The sequence below is a fragment of the Eleutherodactylus coqui genome, chromosome 10, assembly GCF_035609145.1.
Source record: "Eleutherodactylus coqui strain aEleCoq1 chromosome 10, aEleCoq1.hap1, whole genome shotgun sequence".
Taxonomy (NCBI): Eukaryota; Metazoa; Chordata; class Amphibia; order Anura; family Eleutherodactylidae; genus Eleutherodactylus; species Eleutherodactylus coqui.
This window is the reverse complement of record NC_089846.1, coordinates 62,766,176-62,778,664: the sequence shown is the minus strand read 5'-3', so window position 1 is coordinate 62,778,664 and position 12,489 is coordinate 62,766,176. Positions and strand designations below refer to the sequence as shown.

The following is a 12,489-nucleotide window of genomic DNA, read 5'->3' as shown; positions in this document are numbered from 1 at the left end:
GCAGTGGTCATTATTCATTAGTAGAAGTGGTCATTATTCATTAGTGGGAGTGGTCATTATTCATTAGTAGGAGTGGTCGTTATTCGTTAGTAGGAGTGGTCGTTATTCGTTAGTAGGAGTGGTCGTTATTCGTTAGTGGAAGTGGTCGTTATTTATTAGTAGGAGTGGTCTTTATTCATTAATAGAAGTGGTCGTTATTCATTAGTAGGAGTGGGCATTATTCATTAGTCGGAGTGTTCGCTATTTATTAGTAGGAGTGGTCTTTATTCATTAGTAGGAGTGGTTGTTATTCATTAATAGAAGTGTTCGTTATTCATTAGTAGCAGTTGTCATTATTCATTAGTCGAAATGTTTATTATTCATTAGTAGGAGTGGTCGTTATTCATTAGTAGGAGTGGCCGTTATTCATTAGTCAGAGTGGTCATTATTCATTGGTAGTAATGGTCGTTATTCCTTAGGAAGAATGGTCGTTATTCATTAGTTGGGGTGGTCGTTATTCATTAGTAGGAGTGGTCGATATTCATTAGTAGCAGTGGTCGTTATTCATTAATAAAAGTGGTCGTTATTCATTAGTAGGAGTGGTCGTTATTCATTGGTCGGAGTGGTCATTTTTCATTAGTAGTTGTGGTCATTATTCATTAGTAGCAGTGGTCGTTATTCATTAGTAACAGTGGTCGTTATTCATTAGTAGGAGTAGTCATTATTCATCAGTAGTTGTGGTCATTATTCATTAGTAGCAGTGGTCGTTATTCATTAGTAACAGTGGTCGTTATTCATTAGTAGGAGTAGTCATTATTCATTAGTAGCAGTGGTCGTTATACATTAGTAACAGTGGTCGTTATTCATTAGTAGGAGTAGTCATTATTCATTACTAGCAGTGGTCATTATTCATCAGTAGTTGTGGTCATTATTCATTAGTAGGAGTGGTCGTTATTCATTAGAAGCAGTGGTCATTATTCATTAGTCGGAATGGTCGTTATTCATTAGTAGGAGTGGTCGTTGTTCATTAGTAGCAGTGGTCGTTATTCATTAGTAACAGTGGTCATTATTCATTAGTAGAAGTGGTCATTATTCATTAGTAGGAGTGGTCTTTATTCATTAATAGAAGTGGTCATTATTCATTAGTAGGAGTGGTCTTTATTCATTAATAGAAGTGGTCGTTATTCATTAGTAGGAGTGGTCATTATTAGAGATGAGCGAACGTACTCGGTAAGGCCGATTTCGCAGTCGAGCACCGCGATTTACGAGTACTACACCACTCGGGTGAAAAGATTTGGGGGGCGCCGTGGGTGAGTGGGGGGTTGCAGAGGGGAGTGGGGGGGAGAGGGAGAGAGCTCCCCCCTGTTCTGTGCTGCTACCCCCCGCTCCACCACGCCACGCCGCGCCCCCTAGGGACCCCCGAATCTTTTCACCCGAGTAGTGAAGTACTCGAAAATCGCGGTGCTCGATTGCGAAATCGGCCTTACCGAGTACATTTGCTCATCTCTAGTCATTATTCATTAGTCGGAATGTTCGCTATTTATTAGTAGGAGTGGTCTTTATTCATTAGTAGTTGTGGTCATTATTCATTAGTAGCAGTGGTCGTTATTCATTGGTAACAGTGTTCGTTATTCATTAGTAGGAGTGGTCATTATTCATTAGTAGCAGTGGTCATTATTCATCAGTAGTTGTGGTCATTATTCATTAGTAGGAGTGGTCGTTATTCATTAGAAGCAGTGGTCATTATTAATTGGTAGGAATGGTCGTTATTCATTAGTAGCAGTGGTCATTATTAATTGATAGGAGTGGTCATTATTCATTAGTAGCAGTGTTCGTTATTCATTAGTAACAGTGGTCGTTATTCATTAGTAGGAGTGGTCGTTATTCATTAGAAGCAGTGGTCATTATTCATTAGTCGGAATGGTCGTTATTCATTAGTAGCAGTGGTCATTATTCATCAGTAGTTGTGGTCATTATTCATTAGTAGGAGTGGTCGTTATTCATTAGTAGCAGTGGTCATTATTCATTAGTAGAAGTGGTCATTATTCATTAGTAGGAGTGGTCATTATTCATTAGTAGGAGTGGTCGTTATTCGTTAGTGGAAGTGGTCGTTATTTATTAGTAGGTGTGGTCTTTATTCATTAATAGAAGTGGTCGTTATTCATTAGTAGGAGTAGGCATTATTCATTAGTCGGAGTGTTCGCTATTTATTAGTAGGAGTGGTCTTTATTCAATAGTCGGAATCGTCGTTATTCATTCGTGGGAGTGGTCGTTATTCATTAGTAGGAGTGGTTGTTATTCATTAATAGAAGTGCTCGTTATTCATTAGTAGCAGTTGTCATTATTCATTACTAGAAGTGGTCATTATTCATTAGTAGCAGTGGTCATTATTCATTAGTCGGAATGGTCGTTATTCATTAGCAGGAGTGGTCGTTATTCATTAGTAGCAGTGGTCATTATTCATTAGTAGAAGTGGTCATTATTCATTAGTAGGAGTGGTCATTATTCATTAGTAGAAGTGGTCATTATTCATTAGTAGCAGTGGTCATTATTCATTAGTCGGAATGGTCGTTATTCATTAGTAGGAGTGATGGTTATTCATTAGTAGCAGTGGTCGTTATTCATTAGTAGCAGTGGTCATTATTCATTAGTAGAAGTGGTCATTATTCATTAGTAGGAGTGGTCATTATTCATTAGTAGGAGTGGTCGTTATTCGTTAGTAGGAGTGGTCGTTATTCATTAGTAGGAGTGGTCGTTATTCGTTAGTGGAAGTGGTCGTTATTTATTAGTAGGAGTGGTCTTTATTCATTAATAGAAGTGGTCGTTATTCATTAGTAGGAGTGGGCATTATTCATTAGTCGGAGTGTTCGCTATTTATTAGTAGGAGTGGTCTTTATTCATTAGTAGGAGTGGTTGTTATTCATTAATAGAAGTGTTCGTTATTCATTAGTAGCAGTTGTCATTATTCATTAGTCGAAATGTTTATTATTCATTAGTAGGAGTGGTCGTTATTCATTAGTAGGAGTGGCCGTTATTCATTAGTCAGAGTGGTCATTATTCATTGGTAGTAATGGTCGTTATTCCTTAGGAAGAATGGTCGTTATTCATTAGTTGGGGTGGTCGTTATTCATTAGTAGGAGTGGTCGATATTCATTAGTAGCAGTGGTCGTTATTCATTAATAAAAGTGGTCGTTATTCATTAGTAGGAGTGGTCGTTATTCATTGGTCGGAGTGGTCATTTTTCATTAGTAGTTGTGGTCATTATTCATTAGTAGCAGTGGTCGTTATTCATTAGTAACAGTGGTCGTTATTCATTAGTAGGAGTAGTCATTATTCATCAGTAGTTGTGGTCATTATTCATTAGTAGCAGTGGTCGTTATTCATTAGTAACAGTGGTCGTTATTCATTAGTAGGAGTAGTCATTATTCATTAGTAGCAGTGGTCGTTATACATTAGTAACAGTGGTCGTTATTCTTTAGTAGGAGTAGTCATTATTCATTACTAGCAGTGGTCATTATTCATCAGTAGTTGTGGTCATTATTCATTAGTAGGAGTGGTCGTTATTCATTAGAAGCAGTGGTCATTATTCATTAGTCGGAATGGTCGTTATTCATTAGTAGGAGTGGTCGTTGTTCATTAGTAGCAGTGGTCGTTATTCATTAGTAACAGTGGTCATTATTCATTAGTAGAAGTGGTCATTATTCATTAGTAGGAGTGGTCTTTATTCATTAATAGAAGTGGTCATTATTCATTAGTAGGAGTGGTCTTTATTCATTAATAGAAGTGGTCGTTATTCATTAGTAGGAGTGGTCATTATTAGAGATGAGCGAACGTACTCGGTAAGGCCGATTTCGCAGTCGAGCACCGCGATTTACGAGTACTACACCACTCGGGTGAAAAGATTTGGGGGGCGCCGTGGGTGAGTGGGGGGTTGCAGAGGGGAGTGGGGGGGGAGAGGGAGAGAGCTCCCCCCTGTACTGTGCTGCTACCCCCCGCTCCACCACGCCACGCCGCGCCCCCCAGGGACCCCCGAATCTTTTCACCCGAGTAGTGAAGTACTCGAAAATCGCGGTGCTCGATTGCGAAATCGGCCTTACCGAGTACATTTGCTCATCTCTAGTCATTATTCATTAGTCGGAATGTTCGCTATTTATTAGTAGGAGTGGTCTTTATTCATTAGTCGGAATCGTCATTATTCATTCGTGGGAGTGGTCGTTATTCATTAGTAGGAGTGGTTGTTATTCGTTAATAGAAGTGTTCGTTATTCATTAGTAGCAGTTGTCATTATTCATTAGTCGAAATGTTCATTATTCATTAGTAGGAGTGGTCGTTATTCATTAGTAGGAGTGGTCGTTATTCATTAGAGGGAGTGGTCATTATTTATTAGTTGGAGTGATCATTATTCATCAGTAAGAATGGTCATTATTCAGTAGTAGCAGTGTTCCTTATTCATTAGTAGGAGTGGTCGTTATTCATTAGTAGGAGTGGTCATTATTTATTAGTCAAAGTGGTCGTTATTCATTAATAAGAGTGGCCATGCTTTTGTTATGTCATATCCTGTTACTTTTAAATCACTTGCTTGTACAGGCTATATGCTATGATTAAGGCTTAATTTTTTTTTATTTTGCAGAATCACGTAGGTCCCTGTACACATGTGAGCGTTTTTACCTTTTTATGGATATATTCTAATTAAGATTCGCTTTTTATGAGAAGTGTTAGAGCTATGTACAAAGTTTTTTCCACTTCTACTTTAAGTTGAATGCACATGACCGAGTCAGATTCCAGATGTGGGATCCCCAAGCAGAATCCGCCCCTGTGCTCGGCCGGTGACCCCATGTACCTGTCTGGATGCTTTTTCTTCTGTACTGCAGATGTGTTGGCCGACACACATGCACAGTACAGATGTGACCGCGCTGTCGCTAGGCGATGGCACGGATCCTGAAGCCTTTCTGCAATGATGATTGCGGAAGGGCTGTGAATGGACAGCTTCCATTGATATCAATGGATGCCGTCTGCACTGAATCTGGGTCAAAATAGAGCATGCTGCGATTTTACCCCCGCAAGTGGAAAATCACAAAGTGGGTATGGAAACCCGCTTTTACATTGCATGCTATGGCAGGTATTTGCTGCGGGATCTGGAGGCGGACACCCATTTCAGATTCCACAATGCAAATCTGTCCATATACATTTGTGTTTGTCAACTCTAGTCCTCACAACCACCACAACAGGTCAGCATCATTTTGTTAGAGGGATCCTGCAATGATAAGCAGATCACAAGGTATCTCACTGCTTGGACCTCCAGCGATCAGCTGTAAACTCAAGTGGAACCAAACTGCAAGTGTTCAATTTCCATGCAGTGCCTCCACAGGAGAGATGAAGGATTACACAGTTCTCATATCAATGGGCAGTTTAAATCATGCATAGATCACAAAATACCTCACTATTGGAACCTCCAGTGATCAGCTGTGGTCCATTGTAGATCCAAGAAGCATGTGTTCATTTCCCTGCAGTACCTCTACAGGAGAAGTGAAGTAGTACACATTTCACATTAATATCATTAGACTGTTTATGTAACGCACAGGCATGTTAAGCCTTCTACTCCATTATTTCTCAACTCCAGTTGGGTTTCCTAAAACAGACAGCCACTTTTTCGAAAACGTCTTGTGCAATTATACCCGATCCCACTAATGTACAACTACTGTACGTCTGATTCCTCTTGCTCTACCAGTACAAGTTTAGGGACTACCAGAAAGTTGATACAATGTTTCCCACTAAGGGAACACTATAAAAGAAGAACAAACAACCAAATAAGTAGGCTTGGTCCTACCATTGACATTAGATTGACGTTCCTGTCCAATGTAATTAATTGTACATTCAGACTATTCGACCCCATCCTTCATTTTTCATCCTAAATAACTAAAAACACTTGAATGCAATCTGACATGTCCTTTTATCCTGCATTCAGGTCCTCTTTATACAATAAAGATTTAGGAAGCAAAGATGATATTACCCCATTAAAGCGAATACGGACGGGAGTCATTCCTTAATGTCAACTGTCCAATGCAATTAAATGCAAACTTACTACTTGGATCCATTCAATCACCCATGACTTCCTAATGCCAATCATCAAATGTAACAGCCCCCCAAACCAAGTATCTATGACCATTGAAGAACTGACTTAAATAATCCTTAAAAGTCATCTGTCGTCTACAATTATATGTGATGCCTTGAGTCTTCTGTCCCTTACAATTTCGTGACATCCCCTCCCCCCCACTGCTAACCTCAATGTCACAAGCAATTCCATGTGATCTCTTAATTTCATCCATCCCACACAATAATATGATATCAGTCTAAGGTTGGCCATCCTATACAATTAACGTTATCCTCCAATTACCGTATATAACAAGCATTCCCATATTCTACACATCTTCTACTTTGGCCAAACCTATATCACCCTCCTATACATCATCTGCCTGTAGAGACTCCTATGTGATCGTATAACCTGAATCAGACACCATCTAATCAATAGACGGATATGTAATTGGACCCAATCTCTGTCAGATCCCACGGTGTGCTCAGTCTGCAAAAACGACTCCCCGTAGAAGTATCTTTTTAATGATACATCCTATATATGTCTGTTATGTATAGGTCCTGTCTATATATAATGTGCTGAGTCAGTGTAATTAATGGTGTTATATGTGTCATTGCCCCATAATGTAGCATAGGAGGGGCAGATGACATGATATCTCACATCTGGATAAGACTCTTGAAAGTGCATGCAATCAATGAAATATATATACAGTACAATAGGTGATTTGCTTTAAAATACCTTTATACACCCCATTAATCTGCACCCCTTGACTGAGCGTTGATGAATCTTGTGAATCACAACATGTATTAATCAGGAATCTCCTCAAGTGGGAACACAATCTGCTGCTCAGCCGGAAAATATCACTTTTAGGTGGAAACGTTAATTCGCCCATACAAAACGGCTTTTTCCATTCATATGTGAGCAATTGGGCACCTCTGACTGTCTCATTGTAAGAGAGAGAGAGAGAGCAGGAGAAGAGACGTTCACAGTCTCTAATTAACCAACCCCATAGACTACAATGGGGATATTGAGAGATATATGGACTCCAGATTGTTTGGAGAGTGTTGGCTCTATGGTTTACAGAGTTGGGCGTTGGGGTTTTTTTTTTTTTGTAATTGCAGTTTCCAGAGTCTTAAAGCGACCATGACGGGGCTGGATCTAAAGGCTGCACGGTGCTTTAAAATAAAGTGGTTTATGGATGATGGAGAAATCCATTGTTAAATGATGAATCAATATTTATACTCTTCATAGACCCCAAAAAGATTTACAACAGGCCTGCTATTCCAAAAGAAGTGGGGTACATTGCACAGATTTTGGGGAACAGATAACATCCATCACCCCTGATGCTTACTAGTCAGTATAAAGCAACTTTAGATCTCCCCCTTATGAGGGTCTCCAATCAGCCAACTCTGATGGGTGTCTGCACCCGGCACCCACTACAGTTTGTCATTCAGGACGCGGCGTGTGACCTTTGTCTCCTATATAATAACCCTATAGATGACAAGCAGCACAGTTAATCATGAATTACCTGGCTCTCTCTCCCGATTCTATCGCTTCTCTTCCAAGAAGAAGAAGAAGGGGCTCCTAATAAATCCGGAGTTTGTTTAATGGTTCAGGTTCCAGTTATCCCAGAGATGTCCATTCCAGGGTCCTTTAAACCTTTATTGACCCCCAAACCCCGGAGCAATGCAGGATGAATGAAGACCTCTCCAGAAATCCAAGGGATGAAAGAAGAGATTTTAGTGTCTTAAGAACCCACCTGGGAGAAAACATTCCAATGCAAAAAAAAGCCAATGATGGGGATCTCCTATTGTCACCCCACCAGTGGGGCTATTATAATCCAAGGTGAGGCTGGCACAGGGGGTTGCCAGCTTGCATGCCTGGAGGATGGCTATTATTCTGGAGCCTGTCTCCCTTTCTCCCTACATACTGCAGCTCCCTCCCAGCCCCAGCTCTGTGCAGCCACAGCTCCTTCCCTGCTCAGCAACACACAGCCCAGCCCCCTCCCGTGACGTCAGCTGTCACTCACGCAGGAGCTGTCCTTGGTGCTGATGAGTGCACACATGGAGTAGTACAATAGTAAGGGCTGCACATGTCTCATCTGGGATCGCAAGGCTGCTAGATGCAATTCACAGCAAGCAATCAGAGCAGGAAAGGGTTAAGTGCTTGCTTAAAGAACACCGGCTCAGTAGAAATCCGCCCTTCTTTTAACAAGACTATTACTCCGCTGTTTCTCCGCTGATGTAGGGCTCCTTCAGGCAGACGTATTTGAGCGCGCAAAAATCTGCACTTGCAATACGCAGAGAATAGCACCCATTGATTTAGATGGCTTCGCTATCATTTTCCTGTTTTGCACGTGTGTTTTGCGAGCGCGGAAAAGAACGTAGCATGCTCTATTTCTAAAGAGGTCTATGGGAGGTGCGTAAATGTGCATTTGATATGTGCGCAAAAATGCACAATATGCTGTGAAATTCTGTGAAAAAAAAATGAAATCTGTCCTCGTTAGGCTAAATAGCTCTTTAAATTACGGATGGGGGGGGCACTGTGAGCGCAAAAAGTACAGTAAAATGCACCGATATGTGCAAATCTACCTTGTTTACGGTGCAAATAGGCTGCGCTGAAGCGTGCAAAAATGTGCATACGCTGTGCTTTTGACATTGGCCTTTTTTGTTGTTTTTTTCACATCCAGATGTTAGGGCTCATTCACACTTGCGTTAGAGCGCCATTATGGCTTTCTGTCTCTCTGTTCCATTTTTGGAGTAGAGAAACTAAATTTTTTTCCTATTAATTTCAATGGGTTTTCGAAAAAAAATCAGTTTGCTTCCGTTCCGTTAGGTTTTTGGTTTTTTAACAGAACAAATAGCACTGAGGACTGCACTATTTATTCCGTAAAAAAAACCTGAAATCTAATGGAAGCAAACTGAAAGCTTTCTGCTTTTTTCGACAACCCATTGAAATTAATGGGAAGAAACATGGAAACCTTGAATGTCACTTCTCTGCTCCAAAAACGTAACAGAGAGATGGAAGCTCTAGCAGGCCCTCACACTGGTGCGAATGAGCTGTGAGTACATACCGTAGGCAAATAGGAAGATTCCTGCGAACCTTGGGGCTTATTTACCTAGACTAATGTTTCATACGTCGGTCTAAGTAAAGACCCCCCAGACCAACACATTCATGTATGATTTATGCCAGTGCTGGTGTCAATTATACCAGAAATCTACCCCAGTGCTTAGATGGCGTCGCACAAGGACCGCCCGAGATGAAGAGGCGTGCGCTGATATTCACATGACTGACTTCCAACACCTATCTATAGTCTGATTAGTGGAGGTCCCACCACCGAGGACTCCACAATCCCAAGAACAGGGGTCCCCGTGCTCCCCACTCTTCCTCATTGTGGAAGTTTAAAGTATTTAAAGAGATTCTGTCAACTCTCCTGACTTGTCTGTTTTAGTAAATACTTGTATTCCCTATGAAAAAACTAATTCTGGAGCATCTATTCTTACAACTCTACCTTTTCACATTCCTCCATTATTCTTCCTGGAAATTTCTAACTTAATTGACAGCTGTGTGTTATCAGTTGGGGATGTGCCCCTGCACAGTCTGATACTGGAAGCAATAATCAGGGCACAACCCCGACTGGTAACACCCAGCTGTCAATTTACTTATAAATTTCCAGGAGGAATAACAGAGGGGCAGCATAACTCAGAGTTATGAGAAAAGCTGCTCTTTTAGAAAGACTACCTACAGTACAAACACAGAATATTTGGCAAGGTGACAGGTCCTCTTTAAGTATGGCTTTTAGGCGATTTCCGGGTGTTAGCGTACATGTTTTTTGACTCCAACCTATTTGATGGATTGATTGGGTTATCATGAGACGTGCAGAACACAAGAGATCTTAGAGGGACATGGTCATCTTATTAATCCATCGCATTTCTCCTTTTCCTCCATCTGGCTTGTTTTATATGTTTCTGCTCCTCGTTGCTGACTTGTCGGAGGTTTTCTAGGTTATGTAGCCTTATAAGGGGTGAGGAGAACTCTTGTCCATATGCTGTATGAAGGCATATGAACCATTGGAGGGGGTCCCCTCATCAGAACTCCCTCGGCATGTAGAGCTGCTGGAAGAGCATTGCTGCAGGGGAAATGTGCAGATGTGAGCAGCAGTAGCAGCTGATCGGTGTAGTGCTACATTTGGAGCACTAGACCAAAAGTTTAGCTTCTGTTTGCCGTTGCATACAATCTATTGTTCCCTGTTATCAGTCACTTCAGGCCTGGAAGAAGCCAACTATAGTGCTCAGCAGACACCCTCTATTACAGCAGGTCATCATCATGTAGGTGGTCTGCTAAACTAAACTCCCCCTACAGTGTGGAGCTGCTGCAGGGGCAATGTGCAGCTTTCACGGCAATGGTAGGTGATTGCTGCTAGGCTGCACCAGAGAAGGGGCATTCAACCTAAAGGATATCTTTTATCTGTGCAGTTCTATATGATCTATTGCTCTCTGTTATCAGCCAGACCTGGAAGAAACTGACTATAGTGTTTGTGTATGGTAATACTGGAACAGAGATTTCCCCCCTCTCTACAATTACTGTTTTGTCTCAGCCTCGAGACCATCCATAAGCATTTACCTACATACACTGATTGGCCACTTTATTAGAGACCTCCATCTGGTAGTGAATGAGACCACCCTTCTTTGGCCTTCAGAACTGCATCAATTCATTGTGGCGCAGCTTCCACTAGATGGTGAAATTGTTCTACAGGAATATTGGCCCCTGCGGACATGAAGCCTTTTGTAGTTGGCGGTGCTGACATGTTCTGATCAACTTACAGCAAGGGTTCATCGATTCATGCTGCTTGCCTCAAATTCTGGCCCTCCCTCAGCATGGTGCAACAGAAATCTGTCAGGATGTGCACCTGTAAGTGAAGACCACTGGAGGAACGGGTGCAGGGGAGCGCGATCAGGTGAGTATTACTACTTTTATGTTACTCCTTTCTGTACCTGAGCCTGGATAACCCTCAATACGAATGATCCTACGGACAATCGATTGGCTGCATCGCGGCTGATTACTGTCTTAGGGTATGTTCATTCATAGTGGATTTTGGAGCAAATTAGCACCAAAATCTGTAGCGTATGGTGCAGATTCTGACACAGTGTTTGACATGGATCCACAGCTGATTTCACCATTTTAATTGAACGGGGTGAAGTAGACTGCGAATCCATGTCAAAATCCACATCAATGGTACCCTTAGGTCAAAAATACAAGGTTGTATGTGCAACAGAGTATAGTTGTACATGAATGGGATTTTCTTTTTTGGGGGGGAGGGGGCGGGGAGTAAATCTCTGCTCTATAGCGCGCAAGTTTGAAAAAACCAGTGGGAAGATAGATCCTGCCCTATCTTTCCCACACATACTATTGACTACATGCGAGAAAGATGGGGCAAGTCCTATCTTTTCTCGCCTGTATAATTAACAGTCAAGAATACCACTAGTGAAAACAAACCCATTGAAATCAATGCTCTTGTTTCATCCCGTTATGCAGCCGTAATAATCACGGCCGCATAACGGGGCAAAATCACGCTAATCTGAGGATGCCCTTAGGCCGCCTTCACACAGGTTGTGTCTGGTGGTGGCTTTCCACAGCAAATATGTGGGAAAACTGCACAGACCAAATCTGCTACTAAGGACTCATTTACACGGATGAATTTGTGCAGCTAACTTACAGGTGCAAAGCCCCCCCGACTATTAGAACCTATGATTTAATATGGAAACATTCAGGTGAAAGAATTTCAGCAGCGCAAAAAAAAAAATCGCACCTAAAAAGATAGGATATGAGCAGCTGAAATTCAGCAACTGAAATTCCCTACTGCGTGAAAAGATAAGGCCTGACCCATCATTGGTGCGCAAAGCGCAGAAGCCTCCATAGACTCCTATATGAGACTATGCGAGGTGGCCGGTAAAGGGAGAATAAAGGATTCCCCAGCTGCGCAATGTTAGGGTTCCCCTGCCAGGGAGATGAAGGGATTCCCCAGCTGCAGGGGAAATCCCTTCATCTCCCCTGCAGGGGAACCTCAGCATCACACTGCTGGGGAACCCCAGCATTACACTGAGATGCAGGGAGTCCCGGCAATGAAAGGAAGCTCTGGTGGAACCCCCTTCATCTCCGTGGTGGAGCTTCCCTTCACTGGAGAGAGAGAGAGAGCTGAAAGGGGTGCCCCAGGGACTCCCTTCATTTCTCTCTCTCCAGCAGCGCATCTTTTCGGTCAGTCCTGGCTGTGTAAACGGACCTGACCTTCGCAACTAGCGCTGCAGAAAATCATCTGTCCAGACGATTTTCTGCAGCGTTAGCTGCAATATTTTTGTGCAGCTAATAGCTATGTGAATTGCACGCCTGTGTGAATGAGCCCTAAGGCTGCTTTCACACAG

General features: G+C 42.1%; 1 protein-coding gene across 1 annotated transcript in view; it reads right to left on the bottom strand.

The window, feature by feature from the left end:
* Positions 1–7,948, bottom strand: part of LOC136580528 (leucine-rich repeat and fibronectin type III domain-containing protein 1-like protein) — a 684,740-nt gene extending 676,792 nt beyond the window's left edge. Inside the window, exon 1 of the mRNA XM_066581146.1 lies at positions 7,599–7,948. The gene's annotated coding sequence lies outside the window, so the exon portion shown is untranslated. The remainder of the gene's footprint in view (positions 1–7,598) is intronic.
* Between the last annotated feature and the right edge of the window lie 4,541 nt (positions 7,949–12,489).